The sequence below is a fragment of the Anabrus simplex genome, chromosome 3 (assembly GCF_040414725.1).
Source record: "Anabrus simplex isolate iqAnaSimp1 chromosome 3, ASM4041472v1, whole genome shotgun sequence".
Classification (NCBI taxonomy): Eukaryota; Metazoa; Arthropoda; class Insecta; order Orthoptera; family Tettigoniidae; genus Anabrus; species Anabrus simplex.
The window spans coordinates 257,188,144-257,204,763 of record NC_090267.1 but is presented as its reverse complement, the minus strand read 5'-3'; positions in this window follow the sequence as shown (position 1 = coordinate 257,204,763).

The following is a 16,620-nucleotide window of genomic DNA, read 5'->3' as shown; positions in this document are numbered from 1 at the left end:
ATAATTTGAGCTGCAAGGCGTACATGATTCTTGTAGAAGGATTAAGGCCACCCTCTTCGTACTGTTTACAAACAACACTGTTCGCAAAAATGTCACACAATATATTCGTGTTCATATCTCCTTTTAGATTTTCAAGAAATAGTTTATACTCTTCGTTTGATGACTTCAGTTTCTTTCCAGAAGAACTGACATGAGGGCTCTCTTCACATGCTGAATTTGTATGCGATCCGCTGTTGAGGTTACGAATTTTCTGGGCATCCTTAAGTTTCCCAACACGCAAAATCCTTCAGAATACTTCTAGGCATGATGTCTACTAACTTACACGTAAGTCAAGACGAAAAGTACTCTGTATTCCAACGAAATTGTAACACACTCAAGTCGGACACAAATAGGCGCGGGAATTCCACAGCTCCATGGAAACCACTTTGAAGATAGAACTAAACAACTGAAAAACAAACAAATGACAATCTAAAGAGCATAGCTCACCATTGCAGCCAACTCCTACACGTTCAGGAGTGACTAGATGGATTTATTTTCTGCTTCCAAGTCACGGCCACTCCATTGTCATCTGTCATTGGTTTCCAGAATTAGGGCCTTTAGGAATGAGATATGACAAAATCATAGGTGCCGTTTGAATGTATAAAGTCCACAGAGTCATTTGACTCCAAAGAAGCAATTTCAAAAATGTCGGAATTGTTTAACATACTCACTCCCCTTAAGAACTCTCACGTTTATGATTTCTCTCCCGTTCCTTGCACTCACGATAATAATAATAATCATACTAATAATAATAATAATATCTTGGTGAAACTATACAGTAGTTGTGGCTAAACCGGATGGTCAATGAACAATGATTCACCAAGCTAGAGAAGGCCTAAAAGCTAACGTGGACTCACTACAACAAGAAAAGCATTTCGATAGATGCAAAACTACGGCACTATAAAACAGTAATTCTTCCAGAAGCAACCTGTGCAGCCGAAAAATGGTGATTGATGGTAATTCTAAAATTAAGGACATAGAAAAAAAGGAACTAAACATTCTTCGGAAGATTTATGGGGCAGTCAAGAAAAATGGCATCTGGATGAAGAGACCGCAGGACAATCTCTGTGAAAAGATAAACTCCATTACAGATGAAATCAGAAAATGCCGAGCAAAGTTTTACACACACATTAATTTACAAAATGGAAAACTCCAGAACGGCAAAGAAACTACTCAAGGAGTAAATGCGGTACGAAATGGCTAAAGGAGGTTCAGAGGAACCTAAAACAGATCAACATACCGCACCGAGTGCCGAAATAAAATCACAAATGTAAAATTTGAGTCAATAATATCACGACAACCTGGGAAAAGGTGGATAGAGTAGCGAAAGAGGAAGCCTTCAGAGAGGATGACGAGATTTTGGGAAGAAAAGAGAAAAAACGGCCGAAGATAACGTTATGTATACAAGTTCCCCCGCGAAAATAAATAAATAAATAAATAAATAAATAAATAAATAAATAAATAAATAAATAAATAAATAAATAAATAAATAAATAAATAAATAAATAAATAAATAATATTCAGCCTTTCCCAGTAATTTCTGTAGTCGCTGGAGACACATAGACTCATTTTGGTTTTGGCTGGGTATTTATGACTTGATGCCCTTCCTGACATCACGCGTTTCTTGAGAAGAAAATCTCGACCATGAATCGACCGGGATTCGAACCTGAGTCTTCGGGGGGGGTCAAGTCAGCAGATAAGCAACTGAACTAATCACAGCCCGCAATAAAATAATAATAATAATAATAATAATAATAATAATAATAATAATAATAATTGTTCCGAGTTTTCCGTGGCACACAGAGGATTAGGAAGTGCCTGGATTGAAAGGCTGGACAATAAATTAACTAGAGCAGAATCTAACAAAACAAATTTTGAAATTTTATTTCGTCCTTTTTTCTCTGAATTTAAAATTGGAGAAATAGATAATCTGAAGTCCGCCTCTGTGGTGTAGTGGTTAGTGTGATTAGCTGCCAGCCCCTCAGGCCCGGGTTCGATTCCCGGCTCTGCCACGAAATTTGAAAATTGGTATGAGGGCTAGAACGGGGTCACTCAGCCTCGGGAGGTCAACTGAGTAGAGGTGGGTTCGATTCCCACTTCAGCCATCCTGGAAGTGGTTTTCCGGGTTTTCTCACTTCTCTACCAGGCAAATGCCGGGATGGTACCTAACTTCAGGCCACGACTGCTTCCTTCCCTCTTCCTCTTCTATCCCTTCCCAACTTCCCATCCCCCACCAAGGCCCGTGTTCAGCATAGCAGGTGAGACCGCCTGGGCGAGGTACTGGTTATTCTCCCAAGTTGTATCCCCAGACGCAATGTCACTCGCCCCAGGACACTGCCCTTGAGACGGTAGAGGTGGGATCCCTCGCTGAGTCCGAGGGAATAACCCTGGAGGGTAAGCCGATTAAGAGAAGAAGAAGAAAATCTGAATGAATAACAACAATATTAATGAGCTCCTCAGTTCTAACAATACAGTGGACATAGAAGTCCGAATGTCAGGTACAGAAACTTGAGAGAATTACAAATGTTAATTTACACAGTAAAGAGCTGAATTGCTCTTGCCGGGGACAAAATTTCATAAGATCAAGGAATGCTCCAGGAAAATACACTTCTTAGAAGTCTGCGCTCCAAGTATGTCAGAGTCCAGCCTCGCAGTTTCATCAGTACTTTCATGGCGCACTTAAATTCTACCTGACAACATATCAGTTGCCCACAATTAAAGTATCTACACACCGTTGCGCCGATCTGGGCTTATCTGTTGCTCAACCGTTATAGGGCTCTTTGTTCCCAAAGGGAACTAACACAAAAAAGGTCTACACACACCAATAAATGTACATTAAAATTCTAAGTGAGCTTATGGCCCGACGATATAGAGGCTAATCCTATTCTACACCGGGGTATCTAAATGAGAAACATTAATGCCAAAAAGATTTTAATAAATTTAGAGGTTTAAAAAAAAAGTCACCCCATGCCAAATTGAATGAGAATCGACAGAGGGTTATCGTTCTTTGTTCCCTTGCATTACGTATTTCCCAGTAGGGAATAGAACATAGTCCTTACACTTGCCAAAAATACTACATTAAAACACCAAATTAAAAAATTTACATTACATAAAAGAGTTTGAAACCTTCCCCTCACGCTTTCCGCAGGAGTTATCACATATTTATGAAAATTCCGTCATTACCTTGAGTCGCTGGGCCTTCCTCACGCAAGCCGAGCCTTTCCCTACTAGTTCACGTCAATTCACCCTCCTTACACTGGAGCAATTCAGACAATACGGCCTTAAAGAGCTTTTCGCTGGAAGCAAAGTACTGAAAAACGAAAGGTGAGAATATTTCCTTATTTTTTTTTTTTTTGTTAGTTCCTTTACGTCGCACCGACACAGATAGGTCTTATAGCGACGATGGGACAGGAAGGGGCTAGGAGTGGGAAGGAAGCAGTCGTGGCCTTAATTAAGGTACAGTCCCAGCATTTGCCTGGTGTGAAAATGGAAAACCACGGAAAACCATTTTCAGGGCTGCCGACAGTGGGGTTCGAACTTACTATCTGCCGAATACTGGACACCGACCGCACTTAAGGGACTGCAGCTATCGAGCTCGGTAAAGTTGAGAATAAGGAATCTGTATTTGTAAGGGGAAGCTTCCATTACCCTTTACTAACAGGTTGGATTCCTGTACACACCCGCAACTTTAATTGGCTAGAGATTATATTTACAAGTTTCTGATAGGTTGATTACGATTCAAGAAGGAACTAGCTGAAGTTTTCACAACTTCGATACATAAATGAAACAATGCTCAAAGCCTAAGGTTTGCCAACTGCAAAACTAAACGTACCATTATGAAATAATTAGAGATCATCGCGCTAGAGAAAGCAATTAAACAGATGATAAAGACATCTAACAGTTGAAGACCAAAGTATCTTGTAGTACTCCTGTTCAGGTTTTTGTTTACATAGATGTCTTTATAGAAGGCACGCAGTTTAACTGGACGTGGGAGGTATTATAAATAATAAAAAACAGACTGGTATGCACAAATGACAAAATATTTGAAGATACTAAGCGGTCACTAGGGGCTGCCTGGCCGAGTTGTTAAAGGCGTGCTCGGTTCGCCCGGACAGACATGGGTTCGAATCCCCGTCAGGAAGTCGTAAAATTTAAGAAACGAGATTTCCACTTCCGGAGGTGCACATGGCCCTGAGGTTCACTCAGCCTACACCAAAAATGAGTACCAGGTTAATTCCTGGGGACAAAGGCGGCCGGGCGTAGAGCTAACCACTTTACCCCATTACGTGCCGCGGTTTACAATGGTGGAAGCCTTTACCTTCCACTCCTCCAAGGGTCTTCATGGCCTGTACAGAGGTGACTTCGTCTTTTGCAATTAGGCACAACAATATTATTAAGATAAGGGGACCGATGACTGAAATTCTCAACTTTTACAATTTTGCAGGTATCGGCATGAAATTTTGTGAGCACATTCAAAAGTAAATATTACCTCTTGTAGCAAGTTTCAAATTAGTGTGCTGATTCAATCTTCTGATGATGTTGATTTTGATTCCCATAGGGAATTTGAAATATTTGTCCCGAATGAGTAAATTATAATACCAATACAAATAGTCCGTTATTGGACATTATACATTTTCCAGCTAACTCTTCCTGGTTGCCAGCGTTTCGCCCCCTTGTGCTAAGTTGGGCTCATCAGTTGGCACTTAGCGTGCTCTCATTGTAAATTGGCACTGCCAATGGCTCCATGTGGCCTACGCAGTGGCCTCCACGATATGCACTAGCCATGCCTCTTGGTGAGTGTGCTAAGTACTAACTGATGAGCCCAACTTAGCACACTGGGGCGAAACGCTTGCAACCAGGAAGAGTTAGCTGGAAAATTTATAATGTCCAATAACGGACTATTTGTATTGGTATTATTATTGATTCAATCTTCTTCAATTATTATTTTAAGGTAATGTTCCCTGGTACACAATTTGGGATTCTATGACTTCAAAATATAATAATGGTGTTTATGATACATATATAAACACAACTTACTTAAAAATGTATTTCTCCTCAAATGTGTATCAGACTATAAATTTTTGAATTTACTGTTCGCTAATTTCTATAGAAAAATAATATACTGTCCTAATCAAATGCATGTTACCTTGCTTCCAATCAACAAATAAAATTATTCATAAGTATGTTTTGTTAGTAGAAGATTTTTTTTAACTCCAGAAATTTCGTATCAGTCAGATAATAACTGCAGCACTTGGAGTTTTTCGCAGGAAGCAAAGTATGAAAAGCGAAATGTGAGAAAAAGGAATCTGAAGTTTTGAATGCACCTGTTATTTTTAAGGATTATGAGGTAAACAGTTGAACATCGAAAAGTCCTTTGTCGAACATTCGAGCCAAATTCCAACATAAATGGCAAAATACTGCCAAAGTATGGGATAAATTGAAGTCAGTGCGAGATGGGCGTGACAGAGACACCCACACTGCAGCCAATTAAAATGTCCGTACGGCCTATAATAATGGCGTAACTTGAAATATTCTGCCTTTTTCTGATAATAGAATGACTGGTTTTATATTTCAAAAATAATTCCGAAAATCGATTTTTTTTTCTAAGGAAGTCAATTAATTTCACTCATCGATCCCTTGGTTTCTTGCCATCTACCACGTTCCCAAAGTCAGTTGTATACTGTGACAAGACCAATCTGAATGAATCTCCAAATGCATATCTCTTAAACCGAGTCGATATACTGTCTTCTTCAGTTTCGAATATGAAAATATAGATTCTTACAAATATGTTGATCAGAAGGAAGATTGCAACATTTTACTGAATTTTCTAATATTGTAAAATTTCTCTCCGAAACATATTTCAAATCCTCTGATGATCAGACCTGTAAGATTGGATCACAATGAAGATTTCCTATCCCATTCTCAAGAGAAGCATTACAAGGCGAGTTGGCTGTGCGGTTAAGGGCGCGCAGATGTGAGCTTGCATCCGAGAGATAGTGGGTTCTTGCCGCATTGTCGGCAGCCGTGAAGATGGATTTCCGTAGTTTCCCATTTTTATACAAGGAAAATGCCTTAATTAAGCCACGGACATTTCCTTCCGACCCCTAGGCCATTCCTCTCCCATTGTCACCATAACACCCATTTGTGTCGGTGTCACCCAAAACAAATAATAATAATAATAATAATAATAATAATAATAATAATAATAATAATAATAATAATAATAATAATAATAATATTGTTATTTGTTATCTTCAACACGTACTAAATGTACGTAACACGACCTAATAGGTTGAAAGTCGGTTTCGATGATAATGCGGTCGTGAAAATTCAATATTCATTTATTTCCTTTACGTCCCAGTGACTATTTATCGTAGTTGGAGACGCCGAGGTGCCGGAATTTAGTTCTGCAGGAGTACTTTTACGTGCCAGTATATCTGCCGACACGAGACTGACGTATATGAGCACCTTCAAATACCGCCGGACTGAACCAGGATACATATTGGCCAAGCATGATACAGGTGGTGGTGATTATTGGTTTAAGAGGAAGTACAACTAGGCAACCACCCTCTATACAACACTAATCAGAGGGAAAGATGGAAGGGATCCGTAACTTCGAAAAAAGTAAGATATCGGCCAAACGAAGACAAGGGCCACGAAGGGCGTGAAATTGAAAGACACCCTAGCCCTCGCAAACCTAATAGCGTCGGGTTCGGAAAAGAACAAGAGTTGACCAAGGGAGGTCGGATAGGATAGAAGAAAGTGAGGAGTCTGGCACAAATAAGTGGAAGCAGTGCCAGGAGTCAGCTAAGGGCCCCGTGGTCGTCAGCCCACGCTCCAAAGTTCAGAGTCCCTGGGGCCCCTTTTAGTCGCCTCTCACGACAGGCAGAGGATACCGTGGGTGTTATTCTACCGCCCCCAACCACAGGGGGACAAGTATGATACATACTTCATGAAGTAAAGCAATCCGTTTTATCGGCTCGTTTTAGCCCACTTGGTATTGACACAGTTCTACTGAAACGCTAATTATTTGTTTCATCGAAAGCTAAGTTGTGATTGGATAGACAGGGATGTGTTTTACTTTGTTTTTAATTAACTAGTCATCAACACACGTTCGAAGTTTCATGTAGGTAAGCTTTATAAAACTTCCCCTCTGGGATCAGGCTATTTGTGCCTTTTGAATTGTAGAGGACTATACACAACGAACCGTAAACTGGAAGAGTGCACGGCAATCTAATCAAAAGCCTCCATTGGTTTCTAAATACTATTTGTGTTTTTTGAAAACGTCACTTCATCCCTTCGTGATTGTTTGGCCGTTCTATTCGCGACTAATAGTTCTGTCGACAATGGGAGTTCATCGTTCTCTGCGACTGATCCCCAGCAGTTCAGTCCACAATGCAGGAAGGGCTCCACTTTGCCAATCACAGCCAGGTAAGTACGTGCTGCATTGATCTCGGGGCCATAAATCTCGCTCTCAATTAGAATAACATCCTGTCGTGATTTATATAATGTGTAAATGAGCGGATCAATGCGCTTGAATATTAATTATGACAGCAGAATATCGAGGTCCTCGTGCATGCGTACGAGGAAACTGTAGTATCCGAATAGTAATGGGAGATATCACAGCCTAGGGTAGATAAAAATCTGTCTCCTAGGAAACAGGAAGTGCCCAGTGAACAATAAATTATTATGTACCTTTATCAAGTACCTATTTCACACAGATTTAGAAAGTTGTTAGAAATACTTTATCGTGGACCATCGGAAATGTGTGTGGTGTATGAGGGAACATGGTAGTGATGTTAATGAGTGACATATAAAGTAGTTAAAAAATTTGTAACCCTTTCACAGGAGATAAAAAAGGTAGAGGTTCGAACATCCGAAGCATGAAGGTATCCATGAAAATAAGAGAACGCCCATGAAGGGTGTAACAACGAAATACTATCTAAATTTTGGAAATAGATACTGTCGAGTCTGAAGAGATCAAGAACTGACCAAGGAAGGTAGGATGGAAACAGTTTAAGGTGATGAAACTAGAACAAGTAAGAAGAAGCAAAGGTAGACTCAGGTAGGCGGGCATGGTAACCATTTCAAACTCCAAAGATGTCTAAGGAGAAATGCGAGTACCGTGGATTGCTATTTGAAGACGTTCCTTACTCCTTCACCAAAGTGAGTAGGTGTTCCATTAACGTCATATTGGCGGAACGAGGGCATTTTCAACTTCTACTATAACCTCCCTTCGTAATATCCCTAGATTTTGGTCCTTGGTAACTGTTTATTCCAACGAAGTTGGTCCTATGATATCTTCACTCCAAATTTTCTCTCTGAGATAGCTTCGAAAGAATGTTGGTTGCATAATATACACTATTAGGCCGATTTATTCGGGAGTTCGGTTGAAATGAAGCGCCGTTGGTCAATTGTTCTCAAGAACTCAGGATCAGCTTCTTGTCGAATGAGAAACCATTTCACATACCTCCTAACGATGATCCGGATCGATTTCGTGTTGAGCTCGCAAAAGCTTCTGTCAACAAGGTGTCAGTTTCAGATCGTGGACTAGGCTTCATGAAGTGCAACGATTAATCCCCAGTTCGAGACACCTCTTTCTAACCGACTTCCGATGTCTATGGATACAACTCTCAGCCATGACATGAAAATTTGCTTTCATTCTAACATTTTCTGGTCATCCGCTTCGCGGTATGTCATTAATGTTACTTTGTCCTCATATAGTTTGTTCAAATTTCTCATCGATTAAGGGGAGATATGACAGAAATTTGGAAGATCTACATGTGGAAACACTTACCGCAACCAAATTTAAAACACAAGCATATAGCTTATTAATAGGATAGAGCACCATGCAAAATTTGTAGTTTTAGTTAATTTGTTGCAGTTATTAACAAATAATAATAATTTTTTGTATGTTGCATGGGAAATGGACCTTATGGCACAGTTTTCATTATTTTAGTGTTATAATTTGACAGACTCGTCAAAAGACTCATATACTTAATAATATCTTGATTTTGCACTCAGGTATAAACTATTGGGGATATACGTTTTTCAATATTTCATTAATCATACCCTAGTTTTGTGCTCATTTTAGGAATACAAGTAAGAGGGTAGTATTCAACTGTTAATAAAATGCAGAACTGCATTTAAGGGGGAAGGTACACCTTTAAAAGTATAAAAATCTACAATATTTAACCTTTTATTTCTCAGTAACACTATGTTCTCTTGAAATGAAATTTCACACACTCATAGTATTGTTCTTCTCCTTTAGTATTCCGTTTGAACATTTGTAATTAACTGTTCCATGTTAATAAAAATTAATTTTCAAAATTTTGGACACCTTTTTACATTTTCCTTGATAATTTCTACAAATTTTCATATTCCTGGAATATTATTGTTTTAGAATGTTTACAATGCTTGTGTTAATAATGTGAGCTAAGATCTTTTGGTAATCCTTTGAAACAAAATTTTTTTCTCCCTTTTTATAGGAGTAGCTTAATTTTCAGCATTTTCTTGAAGTATTATCTCCCCAAAAATTGCCAAAAGCAAAAGTTACAGCAATGGTTCTTGTTCACATTGTTAAGAAGCAAAATCTACAAATCCATAAAAAATTTCATCAAGATAACTCAAAAAATGTTTGAGTTATGAAGGAAAACAAAGGTAAAAATTAAAGTTTCGGAGAATGATGTTTAAACTTACCAATGGGAGGAAAAGGCTGCGTAACATGTGTACATATTATGGGACATATCTTGAATACCGTAAGAGATATTTACAAAATTCCTTCAACATATTAACGAGAAAACTTTATTCTATATAGAAAAAAAATTGAAAAATGATATTTTTTGACCAGTAAAGGTGTACCTCCCCCCTTAATTCTCGTACATACTCAAACTGTATCAGAAAATTCCAACTGAATGTGATAAGAACTCTGTGGCAATGAGCTGAAAATATTTTAAGCTAGAAAACTACAATTGAAAGTTTAAAGAAACGTACTTGTATTAAAACTGCTCTGGACCATAAGTTACTCAGACTTCTGTCTCCTGTTATACATAACCTAGGCCTACTACAAGGTAAATAACTTATATTCCAGCGGGATTATTGAAATGGTAGTCCGAAAATCCTTCGAATCCAATATTGTCTGACAACGTGAAAAATAGGACCGTGTACTTGTTCTATATACGCCGTGCAATCCGGCATTTTGAGCTTTAGAATGGTGTTAGGGCAAACGCGATAATAGGAATTGAAAAAAACGAACATTTGGAGAATTTTAAAAACATTGAAATTTCGAAATTTTTTGTTAAAAATCGCAACATTTCATTCATGAATGTAAACATCGTTTTTCTATAGTGTTTCCACGAACAATGTAGCACAGTAACTCGTTGATCTTCGGTTAATTTGTGATCCATTGCAATGAATACGAGCAGTAATTACAGACACAACCCAGTATAATTAAAAGTGACTATCCAAATCAGAAACAAAATGAAGCATGAAGTGAGAACATTATGGTAGCTAGTTCCCGCTACTTACGCACAGGGTACTCGTGTGCTTAAGTTATGGCATTTGTTTGCAAGAACAATAAGTATGGAAACTGAAAATTTTTTTGGGGGGGAAATAACTTTTATCATAAAGAACGGCACTATTCAATCCCGCTTATCATATATATGAAAGGGAAATTTTCAACCTCAATTAAAATGTCATCGACTATGAGGCGTTTATCTAAACGAAATTCACTGTTTAATAGTGAGGTAACAAATCACCGATTTTTTCTACCGAAGTTGGTTGGACGAAGAATCGATTGTTAATTAAAAGGACAAGAAAGACGAGATTACTCAACTGTGTGTGAGTTAATGAATTTGTGAGGGCAGGTGGTCGCACAAGTGCTCTCTAGGTCAGCACAGTAGAAGACACCCGAGCTGGATGTCGAGTAAACCGAGATTCAGTTATCTGAGAGCTCTCTGGTATGCCTGTTTAGGACGCCCTAGCCTACTCCGTGACAACCTTCATTCATGAACAAAACATTCATTCCTCATCAATGTTTATTTAAAAATTGTAATGGCGGATGTTACCAAACAATTTCAAGTTTTTGAGTCAGAAAACAGTATTAATTATTTTGCCTTTATAGAATATACTAGCTATATTACCCGTCGCTGACAGGACACTCGCATAGCATGAGCAAAGTCATCCAACTCCCTACTACTTTGCGCCAGTATTCAGGCAAGCTGTTTTACTCGGGGAGCAGCAATAATCCCATCTATCGCAGATGAGTGGCAGATGAAGTGACAAATCACATCACAACAATGGTTATTGATGATCAGTTTTTTGAACTTCTGACATCCAGATTTCTTTCGACTCTGGATATTAGAGCATCTAATGTAACGGCAGCCATTCCCTCTTTCATCTCTCTCTCTTGTCTAATTTTGAAGAAATAGTTCCTTTACTATTTTTCTCCTTTTTATGATCGTCTTCATATTTTTTCTTGTCGATACGGACCGATGGTCAAGCAGTTTTACACATTAAGATAATTATCACAAAACCCATCGCTAGTTAACACTATTAAACAGTATTTCCACGTTAGCAATGCTCGGCGCTGATATGGACCAAGCAATAAAGGTCTAAATTCATGAATTATATTATCATAGCATGGTAAAATTGTATCTGTACAAATAAAGTTGTAGGGAGTCTGCCGTCTGTAATTTCGTATTTGTTTTTTTTTTGTTGTTGCCAATTTTCAGATACTCATCAGGTTTAGGTCAACTCAAGACAGTATTCGTGTTTTTTTTTTTTTTTTTTTTTTTTTTGCTGTCGTGTCTGTTTGTCCGCCGGTTCCACCATCACGAAATGGCTGGATATATTTCAACGAAACTTCATATATAGAGTATAATCATCAAGGGAAGGTATATATATATGCATTTGACTTAAAATTTACTGAATAAAATTGTGGTTTATAGGAAAGTCACAACATTCCTCCATTTTCTCCAATACTTATGATTTTATGTAAAATTCGTGGACTACATGTGTGACGCCCTCTCACTTTAAACAACTTTTGTTATGAGCATAATTTCACTTACTCTTCAAATGACGGAGAAAATTACTATTTTCTGCGGTTTCATACTCTGCATTGAGTGGCCGATAGACCGACAACGAATCTACCGATACCATGGCAAAGCCTCTGGTTGCTTTCCAGCAGGTAAATACAGTAGTATAATGTCATATTCATCAAAATTCCTGTAAACTCTTGGGTGTCCTTTGAGCAGAAGGCGAGAGAGACGTCATGCTGCCATACTGCGGGATATTGACGAAATACCGTTGGAGGTTGCAACCATATTCGAATAGCTCTGAAGGGGCTGTTAATATTTGAACAGTTCCGCGGAGTGTATCCAATGATTTCACACTGTAAGGTGTTTTCTGGAATTTGATATACATTTTACTCTATTTATCTTCTACTTCTGTTTTCAGTTTTAATTTCTTGCCTCTGTCTTGCCTCTTTAGGCTTAAGTAATAACACAATAAATCATCTACTGATCTGCTTACCAAAGAATCCCTTCGCCTAAATTTCTGCTCTGTTGCCGCCTTCTTATATCCGTAACTCATACCATCACAATTTAGTAAAGGACATTTCATTTTAAAATACATCCACTTGGTATTAACATACTGGTCCTATCCAGCTGTCCTCACTTTTTATCCTATTTTCTATTGATATCAACTTTCTTAACAGTAATACTTTCTTCCTTAATTACTCCATATCTATGCGAGTGCTAATCCAGAAACCTGGACACTCTTCCCCTTGATTAAAAATTCCAAGCTGTTACAATGTATCACTTTTTGGTCCCGGAACGTATCGAAATACGGAGGCAATTTCAATGACGGTGCAGGCCTTCATTTCGGGTTAATTGGTGACTAAACGGTAAGTCGTATCACACCATAAAGACAAAAAGACAGCACAACCGCCTTTCAAATTGGGGAGGTCTAAAAATTTGGTCCTATTACATATTTTCGAATATCTATCTCTCATACGTTTGATAGAGCTGCACTTCTTAATTTTTAATTTTGTACTTTTTACACGTACAAATATCTTATAGATTGGCACACTTTTAGGAAAGACAGAATCATCAAATTCGGTACGCACAGTGACACGACCAGTTGTCATATGTTAGCCAAATTTTATGATTCAAGTTGACACATAAATATTCGAAAAATAAAGTAATGTGTGTAAACCGTACACAAATTTCACCCTATTCAATGTTTCTAACTCAATCTCATATATATATATACATGAGATAATTTCACAGGATCAACCATGTAGAGCACTAAAGGAGGCGTCCGATGATGGAATCTGTTTGTCGATATGATGTACCGTTTAAAACCTGCAAATCTCGAAATGAAGGTATGCACTTATAAACGTGCCCATGTTTATCTATGCAAATAAATTTGTAGGGGTTCCGCTGTCCGTTCTTCGTCTGTTTTGCCAGTTTTTCAGATGTTTATCTGATTTAGGCAAACCGAAGACCGTATCATCGGTGTTTAGCTTCAGTGTCTGTTTATTTGGTTGTTCCACCATCACGGCGAAACGTCTGAATAAATCTCGATTATACTTCGTATTTAGTGTATACTCATCCAGAGGAAGGTTTAGATATGAATATGATTTTAGAATCACTGAATAGACTGGGGTTGTAAGGAAACCGCTACAGTTTTCTTCCATTTTCTCTTATACTCTTTATTTCCTGTAAAATCCGTAGACTATTCATGTTAAACAACGCTTGTTAAGTACATAATTTCGCATTGTCACCGGACACTCTTTCCTTTGAGGGAAATTTCCAAGCTTTTGGTATGTATACCCCTTTGGCTCAGGAAAATAATGAAGTATGGAGGCAATTTCAGTAACGGCGCGGACCGTCGTTTCGGGGTAACTGCTGGCTAAAAGGTAAGTCATTTCACAGAGCAGATTACACAATCGCGGCTTAATTTGGAGAGATCATCAATTTGGGTCCTATGACCTTTTGTCGTATATCGATTCCTTATATGTTAGATAGCGATGCATTTCTCGGTTATAATCAAAGATCTCCGTGACTGGCATTAAGAGAAGGGTCCTGTCATTATAATGGAGTCTCTCCGTCTCTGTTGTGAATGGCAGTTGGCAAGTTAGTCTGTCGTTATAGTAGAAACTTCCGAACTCGATTGTGAATGGCAGTAGGAAACGTGGCCTCCCAACATTATCAAAACTTCCCCAACGCACACCTTATATCGGAAACGACGTATGGGGTCCTGCCCGCTTTGTTTCTCGGATAACGCTAAGAGTCATGCAATTTAATTTAATCTTACTCACTGCGTGTACAGTAAATCACGAAGATAACTGTATACAACATAGAATACCGTAGCGAAGGATGAGTACATTTGCTAGTAAGACATAAATGATTGGAACTTTTATTGTCTATAACTGTTGTTTTCTAATAATTTTCGACAGACCAGTAACATACATACATACATACATTATCATTATAGACTGTTATGCCTTTCAGCGTTCAGTCTGCAAGCCTCTGAGAATTTACTAAACGTCGCCACAATCCTCGATTTCCAACTAGTGTTGTGGCCTCATTTAGTTCTATACCTCTTATCTTTAAATCGTTAGAAACAGAGTCTAACCATCGTCGTCTTGGTCTCCCTCTACTTCTCTTACCCTCCATAACAGAGTCCATTATTCTCCTAGGTAACCTATCCTCCTCCATTCGCCTCACATGACCCCACCACCGAAGCCGGTTTATGCGTACAGCTTCATCCATCGAGTTCAATCCTAAATTAGCCTTTATCTCCTCATTCCGAGTTCCCTCCTGCCATTGTTCCCACCTGTTTGTACCAGCAATCATTCTTGCTACTTTCATGTCTGTTACTTCTAACTTATGAATAAGATATCCTGAGTCCACCCAGCTTTCGCTCCCATAAAGCAAAGTTGGTCTGAAAACAGACCGATGTAAAGATAGTTTCGTCTGGGAGCTGACTTCCTACCAGTAACATAGTTATTAAAAAATTACATTTTGGCGCCTTCGCCTTAACTACCATTTCATCCAGGTTAAAAACATTATTTATAGCCTAGAATGTAGTATCATATTCCCTGACTTTATATTCCGAGTTTCGTCTTCTTCTTCTTCTTCTTCTTCTTCTTCTTCGTTTAGGCCCACGATGGACCACGTGGTTATTGACTCTAGAGCTCTTTTATCCTCTTTGCCCATTATTCCTTCATTCTAGCGCTATGGATGTCTTTTCTTTCTTGAGTCCATTTCACTCCTACTCCTGGACGCAGTGATTTAGCTGTTAGTGACTGGAGAGAGTCAGATGTATTGACTAACTTTCTGAACTTATCTCGATTGTAAATGTCAATGTGACCAATGTTTAGGTATTGTAGGTCTTTCCGCACTAAGTTCGTCCATTTGGCATTTGTTGCTTTCCCTCTTGATACTTTCTGAACTTATCTCGATTATAAATGTCAATGTGACCAATGTTTAGGTATTGTAGGTCTTTCCGAACTAAGTTCGTCCAGTTGGCATTTGTTGCTTTCCCTCTAGATACAGTGAAGTGACTGTCTGGCTGTCCATCTTGACTACGAGACAATAGAACATTGGTCTTCTCTTCCTCATAGCTGATGTAATGCTCTCTATTTTACTGTACAGTTCCTTGTTGTGCCTGATTTTGTACCCATCTCTTTCTTTAATGGGACCCATTATCCTTCTGAGGATCTTTCGCTCTTTCAGTTCCAGTTTTCTGAGTTGTCATTTCCGGGCCATGTTTAGGCATTCTTAGGCGTACAGTACAGATGGTCTTACTACAGTGTTGTAGTGTCTAAGTTTAAGATTCAAGGAGAGGTGTTTAGACATGTATATGTTCTTACAAAGATGATAAGCTCTTTCTAATTTAGTGAATCTACTCTTCACTGTAAGATCCTCATTAACATTCGGTGTTATCCATTCTCCAAGATATTTGAATGAGTTGGCCTTGTGTATTATTTTGTCCCCCCAAGAAATGAAGTTGGGTGCTTCTCTGATGTTGGTCACTTTATTAACAGCGATCTTCAGCCCTACTTTAGCTGCTATGCGTTCTAGGGACGATAGCTGGTACGTAGGTTCTTCCATACTTGAAGCTAAGAGTGTGAGGTCATCTGAGAAGGTAAGCAAGTGACTGTTAACTTGTCTTTTTAGTAGCCGATTTTTAATCCAGACTTGTCAGGTAGTGTGTTTGACCATCCACGAATGACCTCCTCCAGGAGACAGTTAAACACAATGCGGGACAAACCATCTCCTTGTCTAACACCTGTTTTGATTTCGAAGCTTTTTGATAATACACCTCTGAATTTGACTCAGGACATGGTGTTCGTTAGAATAGCTTTCACAAGATTCAAAGTCTTCTTATCCAGTCCCATTTCAGTCAACGTATCAAAGAGGGACTGTCTGTCTACAGAGTCGTAGGCCTTCTGGAAGTCGACGAAAATTGCTACATAGGGTGAGGTGCTGAGGTTTTTGTACGTGAAGATAGTTTTGAGGTTCAGAATCTGCTATGTGCATGACCTTGACTTCCTAAATCCAGCTTGGTACT